The following is a 14,538-nucleotide window of genomic DNA, read 5'->3' as shown; positions in this document are numbered from 1 at the left end:
CCAAAACAATCCCCATGATTTTCCCTTTGTCCACACATGTATTTCCCTTATTTCCCTTATTTCCCATATCCCTGCTATGCAAAAAAAAAAAAATCCCTGCATATATACATTCAGATCTTCATGAGATTATCAGGCAGAGAGAGGCAGAGAACCGCTTGTTGCAGCAGAAGCTTGACATGGCTCAATGGACTATCAACTATCTTGAGCAGCGCAACAAGCAATTAGAGATATGAGAAAGTCCTTCATGAGCTATGGAGGATTCGAGGAGACCGAATCTTGAAAAGAAGGAGGCCCGGTGACCTATTGCTTGCGGAACGAGAGTCATTGCTCATTCAGGAGAATGCCCACTTGGAGAGGCTGTTGGCTAAGGCCAACCAAGAGAAGAGGCTGCTGAGGAATATGAAAAACCACTATTGGGCTAGGATGCACGTTTGTAAAGCAAAGATGAAAATGTTCCAAAGGAGGTTGTCCGAGGCTCTTAGGCAGAGGAAGAGCACAAATCCACTCCGTATCTTGGCTGAGGCATCCCTCAAGGATCATGGCACTCACTAGCATCATCTACAGCACAAATCCCAAAAATGTTGGAGAATTTTGGGTAATTTTGGTATTTTTGGGAAATTTACAGGTTTTGGCTTCTCAACGGGTCTCACCCCCGGTGAGACCCTTTGTCATCGTAGCTCCGTTTTGCAAAAACTCAACATTTTTGGGTTTTTCATGCAAAGTTACATATGCCTATGGATGAACTTGAGTTTTCATGGAGTTTTGGGCCTTCAAAAGGTCAAAATACAGCCAAATTTTGACGTTCTGCCCCTTTTTTGAGCTGCAGAAGTAGTCTTGGGAGAATTGACTTTTGACTGGGAAAATGACCTTAAAATCCAAAAATTCTAGTTGGGTTGGAAAGTAGACTTAGAGACCTTTCCAACGAGCTATTCTGCACCTCATTCTTACACCGGGAAGACCTCCAAATAGGACTCCAAATTGCGCGACCCGTTGAGGAAGATGTGCGCGACCCGTTGAGGGAACTTTGCCAGATTTGACCAGTTCAGCTCAGAAATTGCAGTTTAGCTCCAGTTTGACTTTCTGAGGTCGATGGTGGTCCTCTTGACTGTACTTGTGGCACTTTTTGGATATTTTTACTCTTTTTTAACTCTTCTAGAAGATTCATTCATGTAAAGGGTAAAAATGGAATGTATGAACTGGTTTCCAAGTTTATAGAGGCAAGTTATTTTGACTGCCTATTTTGTAGTGCTTATTTTAGAAGTGGTTCAAACAGCTCCTAGGATAGTGAGCTCGACCCATGGAGGCAGGGAAAGAGGTTAGATCATCTATATTATGTACTTTCTTGCTCATTTTCATGGTTGGACTCTTGAGGGAGAAGCTATCATTGTATTATTTCACTTGTATCTCTGCAATTTGTGGCTAAGGAAGACCAGGGTTTTGCAGACATCTTTGGGATTCTTGTGGACTCATTGTGTTGATGGTGTGTCTCTTCATGTTATTGTAAGCTTTGTTATGTGATTCATTTCCTGTCTATACTGCTGCATATTAAACAAATGAAGTGATAAAGATAGAATTCATGCTTGCCATGCTCTGCTTTCAAATTTGTTTAATTTCTATGTTTTCTGCTGTCTAAAGAGAATTCAAATCCATTGTTTGCTCTCTTTAGCCTTCTTATCTTTCCTCCTAATCATCCACTTCAGTTAAAGACATCAATACAGGCTCCTACCTTGCCCCAAAGACCCCCCTGCAGAAACTGTGTCAACTCCCCGCACCCTAAATTGCAGTTCCTCAATTTGCCACCAAAAAACCCAAAAAACCCCAAATCAACCTTTTTAATCAATTTACTAGCCTAATATCAGTGTTACCTTGTTGGTCATCTCATTCAATTGAAGATCTACCGAGATTGACCGGAGAGAGCCTTCTCCTGCCCCGTAGGGCTAGCTACGAGGCTGAATGGTTTGATGTAGCCTTGAGGTTTACCTTTCTCAGCCTGAGGTGAAATTTCAAGCGCTAACATACTGGCGACCATACTGGGGAGAACAAACTTGTTTGTGGGTTGATGTGTTTGTTTCATAAGTCTTAGATGGAGCCTGAAGTTACGCCAGGTAGCCTTCGAAAACGCTCTTGCTTTGCATCAGCGCAAGTAGATAAACGTTGCTTCAGTCAATCTCCGTGAGCTTGTGAATACAGCACTTCATCTGCAATTTACCCCAGTACATGTATCAAGTTCAGATCTAATTGTTGATGGTGGACGACGATCAGACACTTGAAAGGCTGAAATCATTCACTTGGCGACTCTAAATCAGTTTCAAAATCAGATCCAAAGACTCCACTGGAGGATGATCCCGACCAGCAGAAACATGAAAGGAGAATATGGCAAGATCAGGTACTCAAGTTGGAATTTCATCCAAGACATTTTGTTCTTTGTCATAAATTATTTCTTCTCTTTTCCCAAAAATGTCAAGAAGGCTTTGCAAAGTATACTATGCTTGAGAAAAGATCCCAGGCCGGCAGTTGATTCTTTCCCTTTGAAGATTGTGAATACCAAAGATTTGCATGCCTTTGAGCTTGATCAAGATCCTTTTTCCGAATTTTGTGATGGCTATCTTCAAGTTGATGAACCTCAAGTGACCAAAACTAATTCTATACCTGTTGTACATACCCCTACACCTTGTAAAATTCCAGATCGGTATAAACCTCTTGTTTTACCTTCTATTCTTCATGCTTTCCCCAAAAATTATGATCTATACTTGCCGAGGTTTGATGGTGAAAGTAAGAATGTCAACGCTGAGCAACATGTGCAGAATTTTGAGAATTTTCTTGATCTTTTTGAAGTTGATGATGAAGATGTTAGTATGAGGCTTTTTGCTCTTTCTTTGCAAGCTGAAGTGAAGAGTTGGTTCAAAGCCCTGCCTGATGCAAGCATCTCAGATTTCCAGCAGTTTGTCAAAGTTTTTCTCGACAGGTGGATGATCGGGCAAAACCTTTTCTTGATTGTAGAAGAGTATAACCAGCTGAAAAGATTGCCAGGGGAGACAGTACAACAGTTTTCGGCCAGATTTAACCAAGTTTACTATTCAATGCCAGTTGAGATAAGGCCTACTCCTAGATCTGCTCTCTTGCACTATCCGGGTGCCTTTGATCCGGAGATGGAGTTTCAGCTGAGAGAAAGGAATATTGCAACACTTCACGAGATGCAAAACAGTGCAGTAAATGTAGAGGCGCATCTGCTGATCCGAAGGGCAAGAATGAAGGAAGAAGAGATGAAAAGCATAGATCCGGAAAAATCAACATCTTTAGAGGTAAAGCTTGACATTTTGGTAAGTGCAGTAGAAGAGATGATGGACAAGATCACCGCAAGAAATGCTTATGATGTTCAAGATCAAGGCTCGCTGATTGAAGAAGAACAAGTTGCTGATCCAAAACATTTTGTTTCTTTTCCTAGTTGTCATAGATCTGATAATGATTGTTTTGTAGATCACCTTAGAGAAGAGAGATCTATTGATATGACCTGCATGCTTGATGATAGGTTTTATACCGATGATTTGCCTCGTTTTGATCAGTATGACGATGATTATGTTCTCCAAAAAGAAGCTAATCTTACAGACGAACCAGCAGCTAGTTTGTGGGAGGAAGAAGTTCATTTTCAGCAGCTTGAATACAATGTTCAACCATCACATATCAGCTATGACAGTGACGAGGAAAGTGCAGCAAATTTTGAAGTAAGTGAAGGATCTTTGCCTTTTTGCTTTGATTCGTTTCAGTTCATCAGAGATAACTACCATGCAATCAGAAATCAGTTTTCAACAAGTCTTGATTTAGACCATCTTGAGAGCAAAGAAAATTTTGTTCAAGACTGTTCATATTCAGATTTGCAACCCCCGAAAGCCATTGATTGTCAAGTTGCAGCTGAAGACTTGGAAGTGGACACACATGATTTAATGATTCAAGGTGACTCTGTACCATTTTGTTTTGAATCAATTCAGTTTTTGAAGGGTAGATTGCGTAGTAAATCATTTAATGTTGAGGATGAGACAGATAACAAAATTCTTGAGCAGCCTGTAGCATCAGATTTGCAGTCACCAAATGAAATTGAAGGGCAGATTATAGATGAAGGTGTGGCAGCCAAAATACATGATTTGATGATGCAGGAAGATTCTATACCCTTTTGTTTCGAAGCATTTCAGTTTATAAGGCAGAATTCTCAAGAACAAGATGAGCAGCATGTAGGCAATCATGTAATCACAATCGAACCAATAGAAATGGGATTGCAGCAGTCTTTTCAAGTTTTTCATGATCCAATAGCTCATGTTTTGGATGAGGTTTGCAGTCAAAGTCTTTCTCCATTAACTACATGTGAGCTTGAAACATGTGCTGATATGAATTTGATTCGACAGCCGGTTTCTTTCTCATTTTCAACAGAGGTCTCGTCACAAGGCTCAGATCAAAGTTTGCAGTCATGGTATGAGGAAAAGAGAAGTAATCCATTGGTTGAGCTAAGTCCCAATGTGCTTGAATTTCGAGATCCTTATGCAGTGTTTTTGGAGGCAGATAGAGAATTCATATCATTCAACGGATCTGTTTCTAAGTTGTCATGGGAGTTGCCTTTCAATAGTTCTCTTTTGTTGTTCATAAACAAGCACTTGTGGAGAATTCGAACAGCAGATGGGACACTTACTTGGTTACATTGGTTGTTTCATTTCACTTGACCAGGTGATGAATGAAACTGTTAGAGTAGGTTTTGATGAATAAGCTCCACTTTGAGCATCATTTTTAGTTGGTCGAGTGTGTTTAAGTATCGAGTCAGTTTTTAGTTGAGTCATGAGTCCTTTATGAGTCAATTTTTAGTCCTGTGGTTAAGTTAGTTTGTGTTAGTTTTCAGTCATGCATTTCAGCTTGAGTTTATGACTCCATTGCCCAATGATTGTAAGACACTGGTCTGCTCTCCCAGAGGTCTAAGGTTCTTGGAACCTCCAAGGAGCTACCATCCCCATTGGAGCCAATGTTAGTGTCAGTCTTTCCAGCCTTCCTACAGTGATCAAATATGCTCTTACAAAGTGGTCTCAGAGTGTCAAGGTCAAATTTTGTCATTTCAGTGAGTCTTCAAGCAAAATTTGGTCACTAGGCATTAGGCCTAGGGTTTGCCCAAATGTCAGTCCATGTCATCATTCAGCTGAGCCTATCATCATTCAGAGGGTTTTCATTATCATCTCAGTGTCTAATGAGTCATTGTACACCTTGTTCATGCTTCAGTTGTGCCTAGGCAAGGTCATTTCCCTCTCCTAGGGTTTTGGAGGTAATTTCTCTTGGGCGGCCAAATCACCGGCAAAACTTGTTTCCTGATGTTCATACACCTTCCCCTATCCTTAAAGTACCTTATCAAACACTTCCCATCCCTTAGATCCGCCAAATTCCTCATTTTTGCACAAACCCTAGTTTCTAGCTACAACCTGGCAATTTTCTAGGTTGGGCCTGTGTTTTTCCCTTTTGGACCCCTTCCCCTCACTCAATCTCTGAGATTTCACTTTCCCCTACTTCCTAACATCCCTCCCTACTTCCAAAAATTTCCCCAAGAATTTAGAAGCCCCCTATCCCCTTCATTTCGCTCCATTTCGACAAAATTCCTTGTTTCACACATCGGGACAAGTTTCACTCAAATGATGTTTCTGAGCAATCAAAGATGAATTTTTGAAAACTGAGAGAGGTTATTGTCCACAACATGCCAAGGAAGAAAAACCTCCTTCACTTTTTACACAGGTGTCATGGTTTGAGAGAAATGTCAAGAATTCCGTTGCCCCAGGAGAATCAAAGACACCTCTGAAGTGACCTTGGGAAAGTCAAGTTTTCTCCTAGCTGGGTTGGCCAAATGATTTTCTTGATGGGTAAAATGATAACTAGACACAAAGATCTTTCCAATGAGCTATCATGAGCTCAATTTGGGGTTGAGGAAGGCATTCAAAAGTTGACTGCAACAGAACTCTTCTTTCAGGCAGCCTCATTTGGCACTTTTTGACCAGTCTTGGGAGATTTGATTTTTGACAGGTCAAATCAACTCCAAATTGAAAAATTCCACTTGGGTTGAAAATTAGACTCAAAGACCTTTCCAACGAGCCATCCTGCGCCCAATTCCGACACCGGGAAGGCCTCCAAAAGCCTCCTGCAAAATCGCGACCCGTTGAGAGGTGCGCGACCCGTTGAGAACCCTTCTGCAGTTCAAATTTTGAACTGGCGCGACCCGTTGAGCTGTAAGCTACAAATTCACTTCAAACTCACTCAAATCTTCTTCAAATTTGCAAATTGGGTTGAGGTAGGCTCTCTAAAAATTGTTTTGTTGGTTGATGATGAATGATTGACCTCCATACTTATTTTAAAGCCTCCAAAGATGCAAGTGAAAAAATCATTCAGTGGCTGCTTGTTGATGTTTGAAATTTGCTAGGGTTTTATGTGGTTTCAAGAAACTTCCCTTTGCACATTGTTTTTCCCTTCCCTTATCACTTACATGTTCATTTGCCCCTATTTTCCCATGCCATGTTGAAAATAAAAGTGCAGGCCATCCCTTGTCCCTAGTCACCAAAAATCAAAAACCCTACCCCCTCCTAAAACAGCAAAACTGTAAACCCTAGCTGGCCTCACTATAAGCATATTGTAAACAAGAAAAGTTGATGAAATTGCAAAGGACATTGTGGACAAACTTCCCAAAACAATCCCCATGATTTTCCCTTTGTCCACACATGTATTTCCCTTATTTCCCTTATTTCCCATATCCCTGCTATGCAAAAAAAAAAAATCCCTGCATATATACATTCAGATCTTCATGAGATTATCAGGCAGAGAGAGGCGGAGAACCGCTTGTTGCAGCAGAAGCTTGACATGGCTCAATGGACTATCAACTATCTTGAGCAGCGCAACAAGCAATTAGAGATATGAGAAAGTCCTTGATGAGCTATGGAGGATTCGAGGAGACCGAATCTTGAAAAGAAGGAGGCCCGGTGACCTATTGCTTGCGGAACGAGAGTCATTGCTCATTCAGGAGAATGCCCACTTGGAGAGGCTGTTGGCTAAGGCCAACCAAGAGAAGAGGCTGCTGAGGAATATGAAAAACCACTATTGGGCTAGGATGCACGTTTGTAAAGCAAAGATGAAAATGTTCCAAAGGAGGTTGTCAGAGGCTCTTAGGCAGAGGAAGAGCACAAATCCACTTCGTATCTTGGCTGAGGCATCCCTTAAGGATCATAGCACTCACTAGCATCATCTACAGCACAAATCCCAAAAATTTTGGAGAATTTTGGGTAATTTTGGTATTTTTGGGAAATTTACAGGTTTTGGCTTCTCAACGGGTCTCACCCCCGGTGAGACCCTTTGTCATCGTAGCTCCGTTTTGCAAAAACTCAACATTTTTGGATTTTTCATGCAAAATTACATATGCCTATGGATGAACTTGAGTTTTCATGGAGTTTTGGGCCTCCAAAAGGTCAAAATACAGCCAAATTTTGACTTTCTGCCCCTTTTTTGAGCTGCAGAAGTAGTCTTGGGAGAATTGACTTTTGACTGGGCAAATGACCTCCAAATCCAAAACTTCTAGTTGGGTTGGAAATTAGACTCAGAGACCTTTTCAACGAGCTATCCTGCACCTCATTCTGACACCGGGAAGGCCTCCAAATAGGGCTCCAAAGTGTGCGACCCGTTGAGGAAGATGTGCGCGACCCGTTGAGGGAACTTTGCCAGATTTGACCAGTTCAGCTCAGAAATTGCAGTTTAGCTCCAGTTTGACTTTCTGAGGTCGATGGTGGTCCTCTTGACTGTACTTGTGGCACTTTTTGGATACTTTTACTCTTGTTTAACTCTTCTAGAAGATTCTTTCATGTAAAGGGTAAAAATTGAATATATGAACTGGTTTCCAAGTTTATAGAGGCAAGTTGTTTTGACTGCCTATTTTGTAGTGCTTAGTTTAGAAGTGGTTCAAACAGCTCCTAGGATAGTGAGCTCGACCCATGGAGGCAGGGAAAGAGGTTAGATCATCTATATTATGTACTTTCTTGCTCATTTTCATGGTTGGACTCTTGAGGGAGAAGCTATCATTGTATTATTTCACTTGTATCTCTGCAATTTGTGGCTAAGGAAGACCAGGGTTTTGCAAACATCTTTGGGATTCTTGTGGACTCATTGTGTTGATGGTGTGTCTCTTCATGTTATTGTAAGCTTTGTTATGTGATTCATTTCCTTTCTATACTGCTGCATATTAAACAAATGAAGTGATAAAGTTAGAATTCATGCTTGCCATGCTCTGCTTTCAAATTTGTTTAATTTCTATGTTTTCTGCTGTCTAAAGAGAATTCAAATCCATTGTTTGCTCTCTTTAGCCTTCTTATCTTTCCTCCTAATCATCCACTTCAGTTAAAGACATCAATACAGGCTCCTACCTTGCCCCAAAGACCCCCCTGCAGAAACTGTGTCAACTCCCCGCACCCTAAATTGCAGTTCCTCAATTTGCCACCAAAAAAACCAAAAAACCCCAAATCAACCTTTTTAATCAGTTTACTAGCCTAATATCAGTGTTACCTTGTTGGTCATCTCATTCAATTGAAGATCTACCGAGATTGACCGGAGAGAGCCTTCTCCTGCCCCGTAGGGCTAGCTACGAGGCTGAATGGTTTGATGTAGCCTTGAGGTTTACCTTTCTCAGCCTGAGGTGAAATTTCAAGCACTAACACCCAGAATAAACCTTCGCATGTCAGCAGTTTCTTCCAACACATGAAAAATAGGCTTTAGCATGTATGATTTCTTAATACATTCAATTAATGATGGCAATCTCCCAACGTCCTTCCTCCTCAATGTGACTGAAAAATGACTGAACATCTGATCAATATGGTCATGAGTGTGCCCAACAAGAAGGAAACCAACCTTTACCTTCTGAAAAATTCTCAATTCAACAAGCATGTTTAGAAATCCAAAAACAATCTAATTTTTATTTTCACAACAAGTGTTGTCCAATTGTAGATACAAAACTTCAGGAAGATTACCACACCAATGAGAAAGCACATCATGAATTATGGTTATTGTAAAATTTGCATCATTATGAATATTTGGAGTTGTAAAGTATACAACCGACCAAGTGAAACTGAATAAAAAATTTCTCCTGTAAATTTTTGGGTGTGCGAACAAAATGTGGTAGAAGTGTTTTCTTCTGGTTCATACCATTAATTATCAAACCCAAATATTTATCTGGATTATCATAACACTTCTTTCGATGGATGTACATCTTTTTCCTTTCACTTGTTTGTTGTTCGTGATGCACTTGAAGCACTTTGACAATGAAATCTACACATAACATAAAAGAAAGCCATTAATAAATATGTTTTCATAGCTCAAGACTATACAATTTTAAAAAATAATGTTACAAATGCTTACCTCTTTCTGCGCCTTGACATTTATCCCTTTTTTATTTAAGATAAGCACATGTATTGCAAACCCCCATCCTTGTATTCTTAGGAATACAGACATTGTTGAATTCTTTCTTCCATATCTTCACAAAATATTGATATGTAATAAATCGACCATTTCCTTCAACACCTTTTGCATATTCTTTGTATAAGTTGTAGTTTTATCGTCTTGAGAAATTATCTAGAATATGTATCATGTATCTATTTGGCATACACTCTCCATGCTTTGAAAATAAGTATTACATCCATGACATTGCAGTATTTGATAATGGCCCAAACTCTTGTTTATGATGTACTTCTGAATAAAATGTGGGATCATTTTCCAATTTTTCTTGGATTCTTGATAGACAAAAATTACTAATTGAATGCAACAATTTGAAAGCCTTTCTACAGATAAATAAAGACCCAATATGATAATCATAACCTGATAATGTAGATTGCATGCACCCGACTAAATATGAATTTTGCATGCTTTTATTCATTGACAACTATCTCTTCCTTTTCTCCAATGCAAACTTGAAATCCATATGTTTCAAGCAATCCTTTTGATAACATTCACTTGAAATGAGAGAAATGTTAGAACTTCTTATGAGATATTCTACTCTACCCATTGTATAACTAGAACATCTTGGATTGATACGAAAAGGTCTGCTCCTACTCGATACAATATTTGTTGGCAACATCTCCATATTTTGAATCATCATCATCTGTATAAGCATTTTCATCATCATTAGGAGGAATATATCCTCGATATGATAATTTTGAACATAGTTAGGAAATTCATCACCATCATTGTTCGAAAAATATTCATTACCATCGTTAGTTACAGGAAATTTTTCACTACCATCATCTCTGCTTTTGAAATACTGACTTGGAGGATATTCTTCATCATGTTCATCTTTCCCTTCATTAGTGCTACCCTCATAGTCCTTAGAATTAGGACTAAATGGAAAATTTTACTCTATGTTTATTAGATATTATTCATCATGTCCATTGTCAGTGCTGCTCTCATAGTTCTTAGGATTAGGACTACGCGGAAAGTGTGATTCTTTATTTACTGGAAATTCTTCATCCTGCCTTTCATCACTGCTACTCTCATAGTCCTTAGAATTAGGACTAAGTGGAAAATGTGACTCTATTTACTGGAAATTCTTCATCCTACCCTTCGTCACTATTTCTCTCATAGTGCTTAGGATTGGGACTGAGTGGAAAAAGTGACTCTATTTACTGGAAATTCATCATCCTGCCCTTCATCACTACTACTCTCATAGTCCTTAAGATTAAGACTAAGTGGAAAATGTGACTCTTGATTTATTGGAAATTCTTCATCCTGGGCTTCATCGTTGTTGCTCTCATAGTCCATAGGATTAGGACTAAATAGAAATTGTGACTCTCGATTTATTGGAAATTCTTCATCCTGACCTTCATCACTACTACTCTCATAGTCCATAGTATTAGGAATAAGTGTAAATCATGACTCTCTATTTATTTGGAATTCTTCATCCTGCCCTTCGTTAGTGTTGCTCTCATAGTCCTTAAGATTAGAACTAAGTGGAATATTTGACTCTCTTTTCATAGTGAAATAATTTTTGTTATATTCATCAACATGAATAGAGTTGTTATGCGACGAAGATGTTGATGCTTCACAAAGCGAAACTTCGCTATCAAAAGAATCCATGGATTTCAAACAGAAGAGGTTTAATGATACAAATGAACTCTCTCCTAATGATAATATATAGCTTAAAGAATGGAAATTTCCCTCCAAATTTTTCTTCTACAATTTATTGAAAATTTTCTACTAAAATTTTATCTTGAAATTAATCTTTTAAACTAAAAGTTTAAACTAATTCTTTTACCTAAATTATGTAGAAATTTTGAATAATATAACACTTATTCACAGAGATTATCCTGATTATACACTATTTTCAGAATGCATGCATAATACATAACCTCCTCTACCATTGATAATCAATTTGCGAAATTAAAAACAATCGCATGCGCACATTGAAACATCAACACATATCAACACAGTATGTAATGGGGAAAGCATACAGCTGAAAACCCCCAACTATCTGTATATTATAATGATAGAGAACATGTAACAATACATAGTACAATACTCCTCACAAGTACTCAGTACTATCTCCACGTGCTACACATAAATTAGCTCAGATCTGAACAAGTCACGGGTTCAAATCTCCTCCACTGTTTGCCTACCTCTACTACGCAATCCAAGTTGAGAATAGATCCAATCCAAGTTCGAATTCCCTTGGCTTGTACTGCGCAATCCTCATTGGCAATCTCAATCAATGATTGTTCAAATCTCATGCACAGCTATAGTCACAACTGGGAGTAGTCTCACCCTTTCACCCACCTCTAACACTTGTCTCCACTGAACTGTCCATCCACTGAGTTAACTGATGTATTCTTTAGTTGATTTATGAGTTAATAATTAGTGAATTAATTAATAATTAATTCACATCACTCATCACTAGTGTATTTGGTAGTTAGACTAAATACAACTAGTTCAACGAAGTCAAACTGAACACAACTCCATCAACTCCTCAATCAACTCCACCAAACTCAATCACTTGAGTTCTAACTGAAGTCCATCATGCAATAGCTCAACTAACCCATGGGAAAAGCGTATTTCCTTCTGGCAGTTGCATGTGCCACATCCGTAGCTCGAACTGAAGTGCTGCAAGAGGATAAGATAATGTTTATAGTCCAAATATTACTAAGAGCTAATAATATTCGACTGTTCTATTTTTTACTGGCAGTCTAAAAATAGACTCCGCCCATATGTCTAAAAATAGAGGTCCATCTATTTTTACCAACATGACCAATCATCCATAAATAGCATCCTGCAACTCATATACCATGATCCATATGTCTAAAAATAGACTTTGCGCCAAAAATAGCCTACAGGCCCACTTAGTGAAGGCGACTTCTTTTCACTAAGCTCCATCATCTTGTTGCATTTTCAACACTCCCTCTCAACAAGATATGGATTATCTGCAACCCCTATCCTGCCTCTGTGGTATTCGAATTTGCTCCTGGTGAGCGCCTTCGTCAAGATATCAGCATCCTGATCCTCCGTGGGAATATATGAAAGTAACATGATTCTCCGCTGCACACAATCTCTGATATGATGGTACCTGATGTCGATGTGCTTGGATATATCATGAAATACTGGATTAGCCGAGAGTTTAATGCAACTCTGGTTATCACAATAAATCACAGTAGGCTCCAAGTGTGACCCGAACAACCCGACCAAGATCTTCCTCACCCACGTAGCCTCGCATGCAGCCAAACTTGCTGCCATATACTCGGCCTCTGCTGAACTGAGTGCCACAGATCTCTGCTTCCTACTGTACCAAGAAACTGTTGTCGACCCGATACTGAAGATCCCTCCAGATGTGCTCTTTCTGCCCGTTGGGCTCCCTGCTTAATCTGCATCCGTGAAGCCACATATCTTCACCTCATCCTCCTGTCTGTACCACAATCCATATCCCGATGTGCCTCTGAGATAACACAATACATGCTTGCCTGCCTTCCAGAAGAGCTTGGTTGGCTTAACCATAGCTTTTGAAAGTTGGTTAACAGCATAGCATATATCGGGTCATGTATTGACCAGATACATAAGTGACCCCACCAACTATCGATAAACAGTGGCATCCACTACCTCCACTGAAGTAGCATCCTCCTTCCTCCAACCTCCAGGAAGAGGAGTATCAACAGGCTTGCAGCCATGCATGTTGAACTTCTCCAGTATCTCCCGGGCATACTTACCCTGAGAAACAAATAGTCCATCACTGCGCTGCCAAATTTCCAATCCCAGGAAATAATGAAGGAGGCCCAAGTCCTTCATCTCAAACTCTCTAGCAAGATCCTCCTTGCATGAAAGTATCAACAGCTCATCTCTCGTCAAAATCAAATCATCTACATAAAGTACAATGATCAGCAACTTACCATCCACCACAATCTGGTATAGGTTAGGATCCACCTCACTCTTGGAGAATCCAAGTCCGATGAAATAATTGTCTATCCGTGTGTACCAAGCACGAGGTGCTTGTTTCAACCCATATAGCGCTCTCTTGAGCCTGCACACATGCGACTCGCTGCTGAATATCTCGAAACCTTCGGGCTGCTCTATGTACACCTCCTCCTCAATGACTCCATTGAGGAACGCAGTCTTCACATCCATCTAATGGATGTACCACCCCATCTGCGTTGAGAGAGCAAGAATCATCCGTATGGAAGAATACCTTGCGACAGGTGCAAAGGTCTCCTCATAATCGATCCCCTCTATCTGTGAGAAGCCTCGGGCAACAAATATTGCCTTGTACTTCTCCACACTCCCGTCAGCTGCCTGCTTCACATTGTAGATCCATCTCGAACCCACCACTAATTTCCCCTCCGGTCTTGGGACAATCTCCCATGCACTGTTTCTGAAAATCGAATCATACTCTTCCACCATGGCATCTACCCATGCAGGATCCTCCACAGCTTCCTCGAAAGAGGATGGCTCAGTCACGACACATTTGCTCACAAGAGCCATGTATCCAGTGTACCGATCAGGTGACTGTCTCTGTCTGCACTGTGTTGTAGGTGGTCCTACAACCTTCTCTACATCTTGAGCCAGTCGCTCAGCTTCTGTAGTGTGCTTTCGCCCTCTGATGGTTGGCGCTGCATGAGTGGTCTCTTCCACTCCATGAACTTCATCTTGTGGCTGATCCACATCCTGAAGCTATCTCCACATGCTACACACAAACTAGCTTAGATCTAAACAAGTCACGGGTTCAAATATCCTCCACTGTTTGCCTACCTCTACTGTGCAATCCAAGTTGAGAATAGATCCAATCCAAGTTCGGATTCCCTTGGCTTGTACTGCGCAATCCTCATTGGCAATCTCAATCAATGATTGTTCAAATCTCATGCACAGCTATAGTCACAATTGATAGTAGTCTCACCCTTTCACCCACCTCTAACACTTGTCTCCACTGAACTATCCATGCACTGAGTTAACTGATGTATTCTTTAGTTGATTTATGAGTTAATAATTAGTGAATTAATTAATAATTAATTCACATCACTC

Source organism: Pinus tabuliformis, chromosome J (genome assembly GCF_031772625.1).
Source record: "Pinus tabuliformis cultivar Carrire ecotype Pingquan chromosome J, CPIR1, whole genome shotgun sequence".
NCBI lineage: Eukaryota > Viridiplantae > Streptophyta > Pinopsida > Pinales > Pinaceae > Pinus > Pinus tabuliformis.
This window is presented reverse-complemented; position numbering follows the sequence as displayed.